This window comes from Drosophila gunungcola, chromosome 3R, assembly GCF_025200985.1.
Source record: "Drosophila gunungcola strain Sukarami chromosome 3R, Dgunungcola_SK_2, whole genome shotgun sequence".
NCBI classification, from domain to species: Eukaryota; Metazoa; Arthropoda; class Insecta; order Diptera; family Drosophilidae; genus Drosophila; species Drosophila gunungcola.
Genome location: NC_069139.1, coordinates 5,457,594 through 5,473,829, shown reverse-complemented (window position 1 = coordinate 5,473,829; position 16,236 = coordinate 5,457,594). Strand labels below are relative to the sequence as shown.

Genomic DNA, 16,236 nt, shown 5'->3' with positions numbered 1-16,236 from the left:
TGAAATTTTAATTTATATTCAATAAGCTACCTCAAAATACTTAGCTTAAAGTAACTGATAAACATTAAAGTTAATTTACATTTTAAAGTTGCAGCTTATATCTGCTAATTTCCCCTTCGATGGAAAGGATAAGTAAGAAATATCAGTGATAAATAAGTTTTCAAAAGCTTGATCATCATATAAAAGCTGTATTATTTTAACAGTTCTTAAAGAATGAATTGTTTTCTATCTGCTTCTTTTATCTGTAATTTGATACTTGAAAAGAAAAACTTTTCCCAGTGTAGTAGGCTTGCACAGCTGCATTTGGCTTTGCCGAATCTTCTCCCAGCGACTGGGCATCGTTTGGCATTTCTTTGGCCCAGGCATGCGGCCTTCACATTTAACAATCCATTCATGTTGCTGCTGTAGCTGTTGCCGTTGTCGATGTTGCTGTTGCTCTTGCTGCTGTTGCTGTTGTTGCTGTCGAAGTTGCCGCTGCGACTGCGCATTTATGAGTCTCTTTTTGGTTAGATGTCGTTCGAGAGTCGCAGTCGTTCGACTCTTCTGCCCGATCGCAGCTAAACTGGATTTTCCTGAGGTAGCTTAGGCTGAATGTGCACATAATGACCTTTTCGTACCAGAGGGTAAATGACATTCGATTCCTCCTGGCAAGACCTTAGGCACTTTGCGAATAAAACACTACATCTTGGTAATAAACAATTAAAACTTATCGTATCCACATAGCTGATGTAATTAATTAAACGAGATAGGATAGTAATCGTATTTTAATTTCCAAGGAGTAGTAAACTTTAAGATTCTGTTAATATTTATCTTTGAGGTACAACTCAAGAACAAAACAATAATCGTAATAACTAATTAACTAACAAGAAATATGAAAAGCGTTGAATTAATTTGGAAATATTGGTTTATTTATTTATTCAAAACTTGAAGCGCAACACAAACAATGACAAACACTTGTTTATGTTAATGTTTATGACATGGAGACGTCTTGATGGTGGTATAGTACAGACAATCCCTATCTTCTAATTTCATTTGCTGAGCGTGCGATTCGTCATCGGTTGCCATGTCCGCTGCGGCAGAACCCGTAATAATAAGTCTGGTTTAGGGTATCCATGGCTTCGGCCTACAAATTAGCCCCTTTATTTATTGTTTTTTCAATCGTTCTTCGTTTGTTTTTTGCCGGCTTGTACAACATGGCACAAAGCTATGCCACTGTGTGTGCTTGTTGCTGTTGAAGTTGCTGCTGTTGTTGCATTTATGGCTGCTGTTGTAGTTGCTGTTGTCGTTCCGCTGCAGTGAAGCGCATCACCGCTGACGGGCTGAGTGCCGCTTCTTCTTCAGCCGCTTCAGCCGCGTGCTGATTCTTATTTATGCTGCAACACGCTCCCTCTTTGCTCACAAAGTCTCCCCGGATTCCCTTACCTCCACATTAGTTAGCAATCCGATTCGACTTTTGCTGAGTTATGATTAAATGGCATTTCGTGCGAGTCTCCTCCTCCTCCGTCTGCTGGTCCTCTCCAGCATCCACAGAACCTCCAACGCTTTATGGTTATTTCGTGCCTAAAATCAAAGAAGTCCATGTCTCTTGTTCTCGAGAGCGAACGAACGAACGAACGAATGTTTGTTGCTGTTAATTTAACGCTAAATGAAGTGCGAAATTACAAAATAAAGATTCGTTTGTTTGGGCTATGAAAAATGAAATCCGGTCGTGTTTCTCATCAGCATCGTGCACAGCTTGACTCATTTTCGGCCCCGCCCCCACTCGATAAACACAACAAAAAGACTTAGTGATGAGTTTGTTTTTTGAGCGCTGCGTTGCCGGGCGAAATTAGTTGCTTTGTGAATGCCTTTAATTGTTCGGTCGGTCGGTCGGTCGGTGGAAATGTCATGATTGGTTCGTCGGGGCTGTCCCTCCTGCAGATCAGCGGTGAAGTGTTTCAAAGGAAGCGGGATTTATGCGCTGGCAGCATTTCGGCCGACACTTTACGCCTCTGTGATTACACACGTGCGGCGGAAATGACAGCACGACAATTTGAGGAAATGCGAGCCTGATAAGCCGGGCCATTGACTTGGGCATACTCATTACACAGTGCACTGAGGGAAATTGTTTAATTGGTGGTACGGACCTTAGTTTATTACAATATCAGAGTACAGACCTTAGTTTATGAGAATATCAATGTTTGAAACAAAAGAGTTACCTTTTAAAGTTGCTGTACTTGATTGACGAAGATTTTAAATGTATTTATTTAAGTTTACTTAAATAAAATATAAACATTTTTATATAGGTGGTACGCCCCTTCGTTAATGAGATTATCAATGCTTTAAATAAATGAGTTACATTGTACTTTATATACATTTTCTAATATTTACAATTTTCTTAACAAGATTTGTATATATGTTTCCAATGATTCATTTGAGAAATGATAATTACATGAAATGTTTTTGATAAGTTGTTTAACATATTTACCATAGCCTGGAAAACATGCATGGAAGTGTAATAAATAAATAAGAAACTGCACATTAGTAAAAATATTCAAGCCGTAGAAAGTTGACCATTTTAAAGTCAACTTTTGGTGACATATTTTTTTCCGTTGTGTAGGACAATCGGCCAGAGACGGCGAGCTCAGGTAGGGACTAATGCACTTTTAATGCACTCCCTCTGATAACAACAGAAACACAGGTAGACAGCGACTGAGTCACCTGGTAATGACCTGCAATTGCCCAACAAAACGCTGCCATTCATAGCGAGTCCTGTTCAAACAATTTGCTGTGTCTATAAATAATTAATGCCCTCGGGGCAGACGGAAAATCGGTGAGCGGAGGCTGAGCGCCTGCCAATTATCAATTCAGCGAATTCAGCCTTCGAACTCCTCAACGATATTTGCACTGAAGACAATCAGCCATTACCATCATAACAAAAAAAACTCAATTTGTTATATTAAAAACGATTTAACTTTGGCTATGGCAAAATATAAGTCTATAAGCCTAGAAAAGCATATCTTAAAGTATATATATATATATATTTAAAGTATACAAATTTTATTTACTTAGCTCAAACAAATTATTTTTAAACTTCTGAAATTTTCGAATTTATTCTGCCATATTTTAAGCCTTGTATTTATTATTAGCCTTCCAATTTTTAAATTTCAACAAATTGTATGACCAATACAGAGGGTTTTTTTTTGGCGTGTGGAATACCGACGTCAAGTTGAAATGTTAACCCGGCTGGAGCATGAATATCGATGATGGCTCCCACTCCTCGCATGATGAATCAACGATTGGCAGCGCTTCATACCCCTTAACCCCTGTTCGCCGCCTGTGGCTTGATTGCTCCTTGGTCGTTTTTGTGTGTGCCGGAATAATAAGCAGAAAATAATGCACTCCCTCAGGGGACTGCTTCCACTCACACACCCACTCACCAATCCCAATCCAAGGGCAATCAAAGTGATTTACTCGCATCTCAGGGTCCGGCTCATTTGTGTGACCTGTGGCAGCTGCAGTTGCGACGGCCGGAGTTTCAAACATTTTTGCATAATTTATGCAATTTTAATTTCCAAAAGCTCGACCGGAGTCATCATTATCGCAGAGATGGCCACAGATAGTGTGACTGGGAGTGCCGGGGGAAGCGGGATGGAATTTGCACTTTTCCCTTTTATATTACTTTCCCAAAAAATTATATCTGAGGTCGCACAAAAGTTTGCCCTTCGTTCTGTGACCCCTCCTCGCTTCCGCCTCCTCGGTTGCCTCTGATGCCAGTTTGCATTCAATTTTGCGCCAGCGTCTGTCCGTCCGTCTGTCTGTCGTTGTCATCGTCATGGCTGGCTAACAGTTTTCGCCATTGTTAGTCACCCAGTACCTCCCCACAAAACCCCATCCACCGCCCGATTCCATCTTTCTCGCCCTGTCTATAACTCGGTGTGCAGCATAGTACACCTTTCTCTGTTTGCGGGTTTATGGTCTATGGCCACGTAATTTACCTGTTTCTTTTCACCCCACCACATTCGTATACCTATTCAGATTTAGATTTAGATTTTCTGCAGAATTGTTTCCGAAAAGTTCATTAGAAAGTGTTTGGTCTGATGCGGGGCTATGAACAGCCAAAGCTTTAGCCATTGCGCCACGGTCATGGATAAGCTACACAAAGCGAAATCATTTTTATTTATATTTAATATTAATAATATATTTTATCAGTGTTTTGTCATAGAGAATATTATTACTCTATAATATTACTCTTTAATCACAATCATTTTAATAACTTATGACAAGTATGAAAGCATGAAATACGCAAAACAACGATATCGTCAAGAAAGTTGTAGAAAACATATTTTATTTTTTTAATATTTATTCGCAAGTTACAGCAACAACATTTTAAACTATTTTGTACCCTATCTTCATTTTACAGTTTTATTATTTAACTTTCAAAATTTAAAGCTTTCTCTGCACAGAACCGTCTTTCTATTCTTTCTTTGCCGTAGGTCAAGTCCACATTGAGTGTTTTTTTTGTTAGCCGGTCAACTTTCCCACGAATCCCCATCGATGGGGCCATGGCTCGCGGCTAGTTCACCCAAAGTCCTTGTTTGAGGAAAGCCAGGTCAGGTGCTAATTACACTGTACACCCCCGAAAGGATTCCATGTGTTCCAGCGCTATCTTGATTCAAGCTAGGCCCTCAAGGGTTTTTGCATTCAAGTGTTTGCCTTGCTCACATTTGGCTGTTGTCGTTGTCAATGGTCGCTTAATTAGCTTTCGAACGGCGAACGGTTAGTGGTGACTGCCGGGGGAAGTGTAATTAATATTCAATATGTGAGGCCAGCCCCTGCTTGTGACTATCAGCTAATTAATAGTGTTTGGCTTGACACATTGAATGGTATATAGCAAAGTGTATGCTTGTATTTGGTGGCACGCGAGAAGAACCGCAGGGACCACAACAATTCCAAACGCACACGAGTGGAACTCAAGCCAACCGAACCGAGCCTAACATCATTATCAAAATCATACAAATATTTACCCAAATAATTTGTCAACTTGACACGAGAACTTAAACTTTAAGCGGCCAAAGGCGATGATACCATACCACCCGTTTCCGCTGTTCAGGGATATATAAAGGATATACACACGCTCCCCATTCTGGCATAAAAATGCAGTGAGGCGCGCATAATCCTTTATGAAATTTGTTTTCACCTTTCTGGCTGCCGCTTCTGGCGGCCGCTTTTGGAGCGCCTTTGGCTGTTGGCCATAAAATTAAAATTTCTTTACAAGCATTAAACGCTAAATGAACCTGAAAATTACGCAAATCGCACAGGCCAAACAAAACAAAAAAAAAGAACAACAGAGCGGCGATAAAAGAGCGCCAACACCTTGACAGCAGGTGGAAATGTGGAAAAGTGGAAATGTGGAAATGCGGATATGCGGAAATGAGGGGGTGGACGAGTTGACATTGACATTGCGGGGTCGAAGGGATGACAGAAAGCTTGGCGCGAATTGAACGAATGAATCTGGCAACAGAATTTTACGCCTCACTGTGTCCGCTGGCACCCATAAACCCATACACACACGCACGCACGCACACACACATCCTGGGTTGCCAAGTATCCTTGCGCACGTCAAATTATGACAGTCGCTGGATTAAGGACCACCTGCCACCACCCACCAACCATCCACCAACCACCCACAACCCACTTATCGGCGGGGCAAAGGGCAATCTGTTTTTAGGCCAGCTCACAAATTTCGTTTACACTAAATGCAAATACCTTTGCCAGCGGAAAAGGGCAAAGGGTTCGAGTTCGGCAGGTGGAACTTACACGGATGACTTGCCACTGCCGCAGTGGAACGAAGCAGCTGAAGAGATTACCCTTCGAAAAAGGTTTTGGCTCCTAGGGGATGGCGTATCCTTTACATTTTTAGAGCTTTAGAAAATATTTTAATAGGAGCCAAATCGCCAATAAATGAATGACACTCATTTGAATACACTTAAAACGTTGCAATATCTAATAAATTGATATAAAGTTGGTTATATATTAAGGCAATCTTTAAACTAAAACCAAATAATAAAAACGTTATTATATTAGTTTTGTAATTTATATTTTTATAGTTTAATCTTTATAATTTTGTATTTAGCGGGTATACCAGAATATTTAAGACAAAAATACCTTCTTAACTTAGGACACATTTTTATTATAAGTGTTTTACACTACTCTTAATCTTACTCAAAAATCTCTCTGCTATATTCGTTGTAATTTACTTATTTAAGAAGCATTTTTCACCCTTCGTCATCGAAGGATATTAGAACATTAAGCCGACGCAAACTTTTTGCTTTTCTTCGGTTCGCTCAACTGGGGAGCGATGGCTCATAATTTGCTTTTGCGCGTATGTGTACATGTGTATAGTATGTCGCCGTGTGTTTGCGTCCTATGAATATAGATTTTCCGTTCCACCCACTGCGCTGGCACAAATATGCGTCCTGAGCCATCGGAAAACATGTTGTCTCTAAAAGCAGCGAGCGAACGAACGAGAAGGAAGACATTGGCACAGAGGGACACATTTTTCGGAGATCTTCCTTGGGGTGTGGCAACGGCAACATAAAGGTGTTGACACATTTTGTGTTGATTCTTATTGGGCTCTAAGCCGATTTTTATTCCAGACGAAGATGCACACACACACACACACAGTCTAATGGGATTGTCCTTGGTGGTTTGGGCTTGTGCTTGGGCTTGGGCTTTTGTTTGGCAAGCGGAAATGGGGTGGCGTATATTTTTTGGGCCTGCAATCAATTCTCATTTGGCTGCCTCTTTTGTGTTTTGCAAACCAGTCTCCTTGTATTTTCCATCCACTAACAAGAGTGCATTTTCTTCTCCTCTTACAGGTAAGCCAAAGTGATGGAATCGCATAGATCGCAGTGGAGTTTCTGGTGAGTTGCCTTCAAGGCCCATCTTGACAATGCCACCAGCACTTGGCTAGGTGTGCACTCTAACGTTAAATCTGCCCAAGTCGCTGCACCTGTTAAAAGTGGAGGAGAAGTCACAAAATAGTAAAAATATATAAAAAAAATATTTTCGCCATGATGAGGGACACATTTCGCTGGAATTTTAAGCGGCACTCGTTTAGAACTTAACAGTACTCTCGATGCTCGCTCTGATAAATCTTGAATGGGGGAAAATCACAGAAATATGGGTATAAATAAAACAAAATGAAAATCTAATTTAAAGCAAGGCAAGCCAGCCGGGCGTCAATAATTGCCCAGAACTGAAATTATGCTGAAAGATTAAAGTCATTTATTATAATTTATTTATTTTTGTTTTGCTCCCCGTCCGTTGCCATGCGCTCGTATGGATCCCAGACAGGATTTGGAAATGGGGGACGGTAGCGGTAGTCCTTCGTCCTTTGCAATTACTTTGAAGTGGCGCACTAGCCGAACTATGTACTCACAGGGCCGTGGCGCCCCATTAAATTTGCCACACTTCATTGGCTCGCACAGAAATAATAATTTATTATTTAATTTCGCTCGGACAGCGGCGGCTGCTGCTGTTGCTACTGCTGTGTCCAAGGGGCGTGGCACCGGGGGGGAATTTGGTTTAAAGTAATTAATTTCGGGAAGTGTCAAAGTTGCTGCATGGCCACGCCAAACTTTTCGTCTCTCCGCGCAGGCGGATTGGGAAATTGGAGCTACTAGTAGTGGTGGCAGTGAAAGTGGATCCGGATGTGGTCGGGGCTCACTTCGGCCCCCTTAAACCAATCAGGCACTGGACCAAATATCGTTTTCATTTAAAACAGGAGGGCATGATAGCCTCGCCAAGCGGAAGTTTCGATTCCCCAGCAGTTGTAAATATAAATGTTTATGAAAGCAACTTGTTTATACCGAAAGTTTCTATGGAAGCATTGGAAAAAAGCGAGAAAAATAACATCACAATAATAGCATTACGATAATGATAAACATTGCATAATGGAAAAATACTTCATATAACCACATGGGAATTAAAACCATAAATAACTGCTTGTTATTCAATAATTTTATAAAAATGAGTTCCATACAATTATCACACACAATTTATAAAATGGTCCCGACACTGCTGTTATTCGCCTTTGTTTTATTTTGTACGAAAAAATTAACCACTTATTAAGAACGTGACAAATTTCGATGTCATTGATGTACAATTAAAGAATTATGACACGGCCTATATCTCGACCCGCAGAAAAAGTTGTTATAGCCTTAGAGACTGTCAGTTTTAAATTAAATATTTATGGAAATACTTTTTACAATTAAAGTCGGGAATTTTATAGAATTGTTCCTTGTGTAACTGCTGTACACCGTATCTCGCTTTTCAATTCCGTTTTTAAAAAGCTCGTCTGCAGCTTCTATGCTCGCTTTTCCTCTGACCTCGCCTTAGGCTACAGTGGCAGCAGCAAGTTAATTTCCACTTGCGATTCGCCGGTGGACAGTGGCCATAATATACAGACAGAAAATAAATAAATTAAAAAATGTAAATTAATTTTTTAATGTGGCCCAGTCCCCGTAATTCATCATCTTCAAAGCTGCAATTAGCCTTTAATTTACGATGTGCCACGTCCCCGAATATGTTTAGAATGTATTTAGGTAGGTAGTCGAGAAATGTTTATAAATTAAAGGGACCCTTTTTGCTTTCTTTTATCTTAATGCCCCGCCTTGTTGCACAATCATTTAAATGCGTAAATTCTCGTAAGGTGTTTTGCGTAGCGTTTTATGGCATTCTTAGGATAGACCCTGGAATCCTCTTCGGCGGTTGGGGCTGTCTGCTAGCCATTATTCAAGGTAATTTAATTTGAAGAGAATTGCGGACTTGGCAGGCCAAAATCGAAGCCTTCTCGACCGTCGCAAAAAGGCCAAGGAGGTGGAGGCTGAGGTTGAAAGACCGCAGAAGGAATGGCCATAACCGAGGCAAATCCAAACAAATAAACGCTTGACCCACTCCCACCAACAATGAGCAATGTGCCAAATGAACGGCCAAAGTTCAGCCGGCAACTGGCAACTGGAAACTGGCAACTGGCAACTGAGCGGGCGAAAACATTTTAAATGCAAATGAAGTGCCGCACTTAAAAAGCCGTCAGCTGAAGAAAAAAGAGTGCTGACTGCTGACTGCTGACTGGAGGGTGGAGATTGGAAGGAAGGACGTAGAAAATGGCTGATAAATTAGAGAAAACCCGGCACCCTTGCTCGATTTTAATATACTTCAAGACAAAAAGCAGCAGCTCAAAAGTATGTCAAAAAGCGCCTAAAAGCAAAAACAGCCCCTCAATAAGCCCTCGAGCATCTCCCCTTGAAATTTCAAAGTTTGGCAGCGGGATTCAAAACGTATTTTTATGATAAAAATTTGAAAAAACAATTTCTCGTTTCTCAGTCCCTGCCAAAAAACAAAAAGTGTCCGGGAAAAGCGCTTATGGCTTTTGACTGGCCCCAAACAATCTAGCAAATTGAAATACTCGTAAATATTAATCAGTGGCCAACGGACAGATATCTTCTAGCCACGGAAAAGCCTGCGATGGGATGGGTCAAGTTGTCAAAACTTTCGCATACATTGAGCAGAGCTTAGATTGTGATAGACTCTGCTGGGGTTGCTCATTTCAAGGAATTCGCGTGATTTATTTGTTGCATAACTCGGCCTGGACTCTTGGACTGTTGGAAGCTGGACTGAAGCCTCAAGTCTGAAGTGGGGCGAAAAACTTGCAAAATAAATTGAAAGCAACAAAAGTTTGTCTGTCGCAGCACACCGACTGGAGCGTAAAAGTTTTGCCCTGCAAGTAATGTACTGTGGAGGCGCTTGTAAAAAATTACTTGCATACTTTTTGGCGCGCTTATAATTGTTTTCCATTCCCGGGTCGGGTGCCTCAACTTGCTCGATTCCCCATTCTCTACTTCCCAGTAGCAGTTCCCATATAACTCATTAGGCAAAAGTTTAATGCGAGTTCCCATACCCATCCCCATACCCATACCCATACCCATACCCATCCCCATCTCCCTCCAAACCAAGCGTTCCCAGCTGCGGGAGTTTATGTTGAGATTTACTTTAACTACTCTTGCTCCTGCAACTATGCAATAAATTCTGCGAAATTTGTGTCCTCCTCTCCGTTCTGCCAGCCATATAGCCATGACCCACATAGCAAAATAGCTGGAGACTGGTTTAGTTAGTGGGGTGGGGGGCTGGGGCAAAGTTATATAATAAGCAGCATTAGCTACACATGTTCGTGGTAAATCGCTGCGAAGCGGCTGGACACTCTATTCAGTGGACTCGGCCGCTGCTTAACTGCAAGTGCTGCAGAGTCAGATTCCATCGCGTAGCACCCCCCATTTTACGGCCCAGCTGGACTGTCGAAACTTTTCCAATCTAAGCTAAATAAAAGGAAAAGTCTCTCGTGTCTATCATGTCAGTAGGTATTTTATTATTTTTAACCTCGACGCGGCCCCACAGCTGTCGCCCTGTTAACCCACCCACAGAAAGTGGTGGGAGTGGCAGTCGAAGTGGTAATGGGAGGTGGAGTGCTCGTGTTGTCTTCTGCAACTAATTTGTCAATGTCAAGTGTTATTTCTTATATTTCTCTCGGCTTTCGGTTTTTTTTTTCGTTTGCAGCCTGATATTCTGTGTTGTTGTTGGCTTGAAGCTTGAAGCAAAACTTTTGCGCACGCACACCCACAACGAGATACATCACTCCAGGTTTTTCGAAGGCACCATTTTCACTCTACTAGAGCCCCGTCACTGTTGCACGTAATCTAGTATATCAATGTGGTGTGTGCTTTTAGGCGCTCGTGCATGGGGTACTCTCGAGGCCGCTAGACAAATATGCATTGCATCAGACTGATGTTACTATGTCCTAGCAAAAAACAGTTAAGCTTAAGCAAACGTAAAAGGTTTTGGAAAGCTTTCCAAAAATTGCGGAAGGTTTTTAAGATTTTAGATTCTTGAAAAAACTCAGTCAATATTAAGCAAACGTAAAAGGTTTTGGAAAACTTTACCAAACCTAATTTGCACATAATTTTCTTTTAAATTTGCTTTAATGCATAAGCTAATGGCTTCGTTAATAGATTTTAATGACTATGCGATAAACAAAAATAAGCATTAAGCTGTGCTTTCTATGTACAACAAATAAAGAACTACAATTTTTAAATGGTTTTATTTTTCTGCTACCCACTTTACTACCTACCTTTTTCATTAATCTTTTATGGTTTTGGCAATCGATTTTATCATGATGATATAATAAATTAATAATTCCATAGCCAAAAGACTAAGTTTAAGGGCATCACTCGTTTTTGCTTGCTTATTTTTTTGCCATCAAGTGAAGTTTCAATTAGTCGAAGGCCGCTTAAAAGTCGCTCTCAAGGCATGAGGCAGAAGTTTTTTGGCAGCTTATAAAAATCGTTGAACCAAGCGGACTTGTTGGTGGTGGGTATAAAAAGAACAAGGCTCCGCGCAATAGTTTTTTGGGTACCTGCCAACGTCGTTTAACAATCAGCGTCAGTCGGCAGCCAGGTGACACTTTTGAGAAGCTCCCTTCGAGCGGCGGTGCCTGCCTAATTGCTGTCTTGCTCCGAAATTCGCTAAGTAGATTTTCTTGTACGGCATTTTGAGGGGGGCGTGAAAGTGGGCGTGGCAGATCGGAGCAGAGGAGCAGCGGAGCAGTACGGTTGACACTTGGTGTCAAAGCTCATTGCAGCAGCAGTCGGTCAGGGTTCGTCAGATGTCCTCGTTGTCATTGTTGTTTCTCTTCTTGTTGCGTGCCCATGGCGCATTTCTCCTCTTATTTTGTTCTTCCTTTATTTGTGCCCCTTTTGATGCTAATTAATTGGATGGGGCTGGAGTGGGTACTTCTTCGCCCTACCTCGCTTTGTTTGCCAAATTAATGGCCAACTGCTCAAGTGCTCAGGAGCAGCTCAAGCAAAATACTTTTAAGCGGATTTCAATGGAAAATGCCATAATTGTATGCCACTCGAGTGACGTTGGCATTACAATTGAACGTGAAAGTGGGCTGTTAGGGGCGGGTAGGGGGGCGTGGCATGACGAGGCATGTGAGCGTAGGCACATGTGAACGCCCCAGCGTAATCATATGGCCCAGTGAATTTATTGAATGTCTGCCAAGGACATAATATAATTCAAGTACGAATATGTAGAATTATGTGATGCCAGGGACAACGCAAATCCCAAGGAAATACAAGGACGCCAAGACAAGGAGGTGGGTGCGACTCAATGTCTATTAGGCGCAACAATTGCTTTTCACGCTCATCAACAACAGCGGCACCCAGAATAATGCCTCTCAGCCTCATCATCTTTCCGAATCAGATTGTCCCGTAATAGATGGGGGTTTATGTTGATGACGATGACGATGACGATGATGCGGATGCTGATGCTCATGCTGAGCATCTGCTTGCCGTTTTACAACAATGCGGAACGGCCCAAGTAAAGGCACATATGCTCCCTAAAAAAAGCTGTAAAAAAAGCTGCGACAAAAATTGCTTCGCAAAGTTTATAAAAATTAAGCGTTAGATATATATTTACCAAATTACTGTCAACAGCACATCACGTAGCCAGAGCACACAGTAAGAAAAATAATATATCAGGAATCACCAGGTTTTAAAATGAATGCAATATATTTGTAGTCCGGAAGTCCTTTAGTTTTATCTCAAAAGATGACTCCTATTTTTCGTTGCATACTCTTAGACAAATTAGATACATTATTTTAAAAGGCTTTTGACATTTGTTTATATTTCTTTTTGTTAACAATAATTGGTCCCAATGGTCTTTCTCTAGGAATCCATTAAGTTAAGGGTCTATCAACATTTCAAAAGACATGTAAAAAATTCCAATCCCATCACAACAAATGGAATTTGAAGTATACTTTAACATAAAAAAACTTGAACACAAACACACAAAGCAGTCAAAAAGTATAGTGATTGGTTTTTGAAAATATTTGTTGGGATAGGATTTTTTATAAATTTATATTAAATGAATATAGTAATTTTAGTTGAAGAAGTTTAAGGCTTTAAGCTACAAATCTTAAAATAACAACATTTGGATAGCTATTTTAGCTATACAAGTTTAACAACTATTTTGTAACACAAGCTCGAGTTGTAGACATTTTTTTCTTTGTGCAGCATCCGGAGGCAGGATACCTGCCACTGCCACTGCCACTGCCCCTCGCTCTGGCACGAATTTTCACCGACCCGACCCGACCTGACCTGACTACTGCCATCACTTGCGCTAAATTAGATTTGGCCCGTTCCAGACTCGTTCAGCGTTGTCGCTTCATTTTGTCAATTGTTTGGACTTGTTAGACGTTGGCGGACGGACAAGGAAATGGCCAGGAGCCAGGAGGTTGGAGGGAGGAGAGAGGAGAGTAGTGGAGATAGCAGCGGATCCTGGGGAGTACAGAAGGACACAATGACTGGCGCTCGGCAAAGGCTCATTGTGAGAGCGTGCGTCCAGCGCGGGCATTGTGTTTTGGGGACAGCACCCCCTCAATGCCATGAGCTAAGTAGATTAGGGCCAATTACAGCGGCATCAGCATCACCGTCACCATCAACGGTCGCAGTGCTGCCCCCATTGTCGTCGACGGCTTTGCCTGCCTCGTCCTTGTCGTTTTAGTCGTTTAGAAAGGAGCTGGCAGCTCCTTGCTAACCGCCTAATGTGCCAAAAAGCCAAATGAGTTTGCCTGCACAAACACAAGTCGTCGGTGTGCTGGCAATGCAAATTCTGCAACCTCCAATGCCGATGCCAATGCCGATGAAATGTAATCGTCAACCGCACCACGGAGCACGTGCATTGAGTGTGGCTTCTGTGCCATACGAAAGCCAAGGCAAACACACAGATGCAGCGCCGCGGCATGAATACGGAATATTAAAGTCTCTTCAGAAGGGTAACTGCGGGAACACACCCTTTAAGAATGATTTTCCCCTCTTTCATGGTTGCAAAATTATGCGAAATTCTATTGAGTGCTGAGTTTAAGGTACAGCGACTTAAGGTTTACTTTAACTAAGGGTTAAGGGTTTATTCATAAATACGAAAATACTTATGTTTTATTCATTAGAGGATTTCTAAGAATTTTGGTGGAAGTTCCATTAGAAAAACATTTGTCAAAAGTTACTTGGTTTATGTATTGTAATTAAAAGAATTTTTTATTTCAAAATCCAATAAATAGCTTGATGTTCCAGTACATCGATTGAAAACTACCAAAAATTATAATTTTTTTGTAAATTTAAAAAGCAGAGTAATTCTTTTTTTTCCTTTATTTTCCTAGAAATCGATAGTATTTATTTTTTTAGAAAATCTAAATCTACTTTAACCAATGATTTAATTATTATCGATTGCCTTTTGGTTCGGTCTACAGACTTTTATTATTATTTCTATATTCGCATAAAACTTGTGGGACTGCCACGCTTCAGGCAAAATAAATGCAAGAGAGAGTATTCAATGATCTGCATTGACACTTATGTTTTGGGATATGTATGCACACAAACTATGTCATGAAAACAGCAACATCCACAACAACAGCGAGGAAAACGTAATTATTCATAATTCAATTTTCCATCGCTAGGAGGCGCTAGGCAGCAATTTCCCGGAAACCGCCAACGACACAATCTGTGCCAGTGTGTGTGTGTGTGGCATGTGTGTGTCAAGTGTGTGTCAAGTGTGGGTGAGGTGGTGGCGCATCCGTATTTGTGTGTGCAGTTAATGTGCATTTGGAATGCATACGGGGTTATGCAATATTAAGCATACGCATTCGACGTGTTTGCTCGGAAACAGGCAGATTGTTTGGTTTTGCCAGCCAGCCATCCAGCCAGCCAGGTGGGCGTATACGTAATGCGGAGGCAGATGGACACTGGGACAAATAGAGAGCCGGGCAGCATGTTAAACAAATGTCAAAGCAAACCGAAATTCACATCTCGTCCTCGACATTATATTGCCGTGTGTTTATTTAGTCGGGAATGCGGTGCACTGGCATCCTGGCGATGCAAAGCGTCGTGTGCACTTGCCAGGCATTATGTATGGTATTAGTATTTGGTGTCGGCCCCCGATGCGGCTCAACTAATTGTGTTTCGTGCCGGCAAACAAATCTAAGTCGGGCACGTTGCTCGAAGGCCATAAATTCCCATCAATTTATGCATTTAATTCGTTGGTCTTCGCCTCAAAAGCAGCTGCTTGGCAATTAGGCTGCACAATTTTCTGGCATATATATTTTAGCATTATAATTAAAACGGTCTCTACTGCTCTACTTTGCATTCCGCAGCCGGAATCCAGAATCCTGCATCCAGGCATTCACCATTTTGCGCGACATATCCGTTTGCCGGGCCTTTAGGTTTCATTCAGCCACTGCAAATGGCAACTGTAACTGTAACTGCAACTGCAACTGCAACTGCTACTGCGTCTCACCTTCCGGCTCTCTGCAAACGGATATCCGTCGAACGCTGAACGCGACTCACGTTCCAGCTGCATTTTTCTCCAACTCTGCTCGAGAAAAGAAAGAAACAAAAAAAAACGGCTGAAGAAAACCCAAAGGGGGAAGGCTTTCCTTTGTTAGCTCAGACATTGTAAAACAGAAGGAGCGACAACAAGAAGCCTGGCATGGAAATGGAAATGGCCATTAAAAGGAAACACTTTGCGCACTTTAATTTATATTTAGCGCCTCGGAAAAATGTCAGCGAGAGCGAACAGGATACAAGAAACTGTGAAAAAACGAGGCATTTGAGTGGGGGGAAATTCGACATTAAACAATTACACGAGTCTCGTATATAGCACGGACGGCTCCTTTTGATTACCGCTGCAAATGGAGTTCGAGCATTTGGCTGCCGAGCAAATATTGACTGCAGTTGCCGCCCCTGGCAGGACTCGCATGTCTAGCCGCTATCCTTCCATCGCGTTTGGCTTAATTTAAATAAATGTCACACCATGTGGCCAGGGCCCAAACTCTTGACCACCCGCGGCGACCACCGAGCCAAAGGTCGCCCGCTGGGTGAATCGCGACATTTCTGTATTGTGACGCTGTTCAGGCAGGGCAATTTGTTGCTATTATTTTGGTAACACTTTAATTTCTGTTCGCGACCCCGCCGCACGACACGCAGCACACAACACAGCGTGAACTAGTTAGGTGGCAATAAGGATATGGCGTTATCCTTTTACCAGCTATTTAGCATTTAAATGCTTAGAGCTCTGGCCTCGTTTTATCCCATTTGGAGCGTCAACCGAATGGGTATTATGGGTTTTGGGGGAAGCGAAAGTAGC

General features: G+C 41.8%; 1 protein-coding gene across 1 annotated transcript in view; it reads left to right on the top strand.

Moving 5' to 3' along the window:
- The window catches only part of LOC128266672 (uncharacterized), a 77,422-nt gene extending 66,255 nt beyond the window's left edge, over nt 1-11,167 (top strand). The window contains exon 2 of the mRNA XM_053003346.1: nt 11,156-11,167. The gene's annotated coding sequence lies outside the window, so the exon portion shown is untranslated. The remainder of the gene's footprint in view (nt 1-11,155) is intronic.
- The last annotated feature ends 5,069 nt before the right edge of the window (nt 11,168-16,236 follow it).